General features: G+C 33.1%; 1 pseudogene; it reads right to left on the bottom strand.

Annotated features, from left to right (window-relative positions):
• Positions 1–2,000: 2,000 nt before the first annotated feature.
• Positions 2,001–2,929, bottom strand: LOC116091714 (annotated as a pseudogene).
• Positions 2,930–3,848: the final 919 nt, after the last annotated feature.

Here is a 3,848-nt window from a genome sequence, read left to right as displayed (position 1 = left end):
GTCCAGATTTTAATATTACATTCTTGCAGCATACTCACTAAGCTGTGAAATGATTAGTTTAAAATTTTTGAGGATCAATCATTTTTTGAGCATTTTCTCTTTATTTTCTTTATAAAGCTCTCTTCAGAATTAACTGTAAAGTTGAAACAAAGAAAATATCTTCTCATCTGTCACTTTTAATATATACCCTACAAGATTATATGAAAATAAATAATTTTTCTTTTATTATGGCTAGGTAGAGTACAAGGGAAGATTTCAGTCTTTTTTAATGCAAAGATTTGTTTTGTACCCCAAGAGTTTGTTTACTTTAGAGAATCTTCCATTTCATTTTCACTAATAATAGAATGTGCTTTCTTTGGTTTTGGGTTAGAATATTCTAGAGACATCTGCTAAGTCAATTTGCTATATGATGTCATGATGTCAATTCTGATGTTTTTGTTTATTTTGTTTCTATAATGACCTGTCCAGATGATTATAGAAAGTGGGGTATTGAAATCACCAACTATTACTAGATTGTTATTAATCTGCCTCTTTATTTTTTAAAAAATAAAAGTGGATGCAGTGAAATTTGGTGAGTGTAATGTTGAAGATAGTAGTGTCTTATTGTTTAACTGTTCCCTTGATCAGAATAGAGTGCCCTGTTTATAGCTTCTGATTAGTTTTAATTTGAAGTCTGTTTTGTCAGATGTGTGTATTGCATGTCTTATTAACTCTGAGTTACCAATAATACACTGGTGTTTCATTAAGGAAAGAAATACAAGCAGTTATTGAGGAGTCATTTAAACAAGAATGAATCCAGATTTTATTTTATTTTTTTAGGTTATGCTCCCTGTGTCTTCTCTCCTCTATCTGTTTGATGAGTCTGAATCTGTAGCTGCTTAAATGTTGTTTTGTACTTCTGTGTGGATCTATTCTGTATCTGTGTGTGTTTGTCTGTGACTGTGGGTGTCATTGTTCTAATGTGTGTTTGATGGGTTTGTGTGTCTGTCCTATAACTGTGTGTGAATAGTGGTTATCTTTCTGTGTGTGACTGTGAGTGTATCTCAGGTCTATCCCTAAAAAATGGCTTCACTATGTTTATGTTGAACAGTATAGAAAGTATCACATGAGGGAAGGAATGATGTAATATACTGAAATCTTAACTAAACTTTACAAGGGGTTAAGTGAGTGGCTAAAAACTGATCCCACCTGATCCAGATTTATGTGTGTATATATATATGTGTGTGTGTGTGTGTGTGTGTGTGTGTGTGTATGTGTGTGTGTGTGTGTGGTGTGTATATATATATATATATATATATATATATACATAAATACATATATAATGTATACATCAATATATATGTACATATGTATAATCAACCAATATCTACAAATAATTGTTTTCAATCATTAGGGTACATTTTAGGAAGATACTTTTAACTTCTGCATTTGCAGCTTTCAGCAAATGAAGCACATACATTATCTGGGTCAGAGGCATAAAAGTATATGTAATCTAAATTGCATCTATGTATTAGGCTAGGTTTTAAGAGTTGATCATATGGAAAATTCAAGGCAAAAAATATTGATTAAGTTGGTTAAGGCAGGTTAAACAATCAGGCTGAATACAAATAGCACTCTTATTTCTCAAGCTGTATCATTAGCTATGGGTATGAGGTCCAGCATGAGGTCTATTATTTTAAGTGGAAGATATATGTTGTACTTATGGAGTCAGATATTAAGGTTATGGTTTGAACAGTATGGTTCATACTGCTCAAAATATAGATTTTATTTTGGTTTGGCTTTATGTGACTAGAGACTTGGGAAGTAAAGGATAGAGTATTAATTAGATCATTTGATATGCTGAGGATACTACACTAACCTGAGTAGGGAGCTCCTCATATCTTTACCAGGTTATTAAACTTGGAAAACGCCCATTGGAGCAAGATTCCTATTGGAGTAGAATTAATGCAGAAGAAAGTTCTTGGCTGGCTTTGTGGGCAGTAATTCTTCCTACATGTAAGCTAGTGACCACCTAGTGTCCTTTGTTTCATCAGAAGCCTCCTTAGAGCATTTTTCACCTGTGCATTTCTCAAGGTGTAGATCAAAGATTTAACATTGGTTCAATAACAGTAAAGGACACAGCCATTATCTTGTCTACTGGGTAAGTGACCACAGGTCTGACATATAAAAAAATACATGGCACAAAGAACAACACAACCACTGTAAAGTGGGAAATACATGTGGAGAGAGCTTTCAGCCTTCCTTCAGAGCTGCAGGACTTTAGGGAGCAGAGGATGATGATATAGGAAGCAGTTAGAATAAGGAAAATAGCTGTACACATCACTCCACTATAGAGAATGACTAAGAGACCAAGAATATAGGTGTCCATGCAGGCCAGTTTCAACAATGGAAATAAATAACACATAAAATGATCTATTGTATTGGGGCCACAGAAAGGGATTTGATACATGAAGAGAAGCTGAATGGTTGAATGTGCAAATCCACCTACCCAACTCCACCTCACCATCAGGTAGCATACTCGAGGACTCATGATGCTCATATAATGTAGAGGTTTACAGATGGGCACATAGTGGTCATAGGCCATCACAATGAGAAGAATTATCACAATACAACCAAAGAAGTGATCCACAAAGAGCTGAGCCATGCAGCCTTCCAGTGAAATGGAGATATTCTCAGAGAAAGAGTCTGCAATCAACTTGGGGATAATAACAGAAGAGTAAGTAACCTCCATGAGGGATAGTGACTTCAGGAAGAGATACATAGGTCATCTCAGACCAGGGCTTCTGGTTACTGTTACCACAATCAGTATGTTTCCCAACATTGTAGCCACATACATGATTAGGAAGAAAGCTGAAAATATTTTCCTTAGCTTTGAACTCTTTGAAATTCCCAAAAGAATGAATTCAGTCACATTGTTTGGTTTCTCCATTTGATGTGAGTGGAGGAAAACGTGGAACTGTGCACTGGAGATGCTGCAAAATAAATTTAATCCAAAAACTTGAAAAACATAAACATTTCCATTTGCTCATTTTCTGTTTTATTGTGTTCTTGGAATTTCCTAGTTGAAGAACCATAGACAAAAACTCTTGACATCAAAAACTATATTCTTCAAATAATTTGTCTTCTAAGTGGAATCATTAATATTACCAATATACGTTGTTGATATACTTAGAATCCCTACTATGGTTTATGAACAGGAATGCCCTATATTTTCATTTTTTCAGTTTTGATTTTAGAATATAAATTTAAAAAATCAAATAAGACCTAAATTTTATATAATCAGTAAAACAGTAAAGCCATTCTCAAATCCAAGTCTAAGTATTTCAAAAATCAATACTAGTCAATATCTCTGTGTTGTAATTATATTAATATCAAATACCCAATATTAATGAGTTATTTGGCCTCTTCACATAATTTCACTTTCATTACTATCAAGTTGTATATATTCAAGTTTCAGCTAATAATTGTATAGGCAAATTCAATAACAACTCTGTAATAATGTCTAAAATATAAAGCTCTAATATAATTAGTAACTGTTATCATGCAATATGGTCATATCCTGGACATTTTATTAAGAAAATATACCCAACACTTGCTACAATTTGTAAAACATAATATATACTGAGTCTGTGTCTTTTGGATCATATAAATGCTCTCTCATGAAAGACGCTGCAACTCCACTAGTACTCCTCCATCATAACTTGGTTCTTTGTTACCTTGTAAAATGATGTTCCCAGACAAAAGCAAGAGTAAAATAAATTAGTAAGTATAAAAGCAAGATTTTGCTATGTAATACTTAAAATATCACTTAAAATTTCTTCCTTTAGTTTGTACATAATTATATTTTA

Source organism: Mastomys coucha, unplaced genomic scaffold (genome assembly GCF_008632895.1).
Source record: "Mastomys coucha isolate ucsf_1 unplaced genomic scaffold, UCSF_Mcou_1 pScaffold15, whole genome shotgun sequence".
In the NCBI taxonomy this organism is placed as follows: domain Eukaryota; kingdom Metazoa; phylum Chordata; class Mammalia; order Rodentia; family Muridae; genus Mastomys; species Mastomys coucha.
The sequence above is the reverse complement of the archived record's forward strand: the minus strand, read 5'-3'. Positions and strand labels throughout refer to the sequence as shown.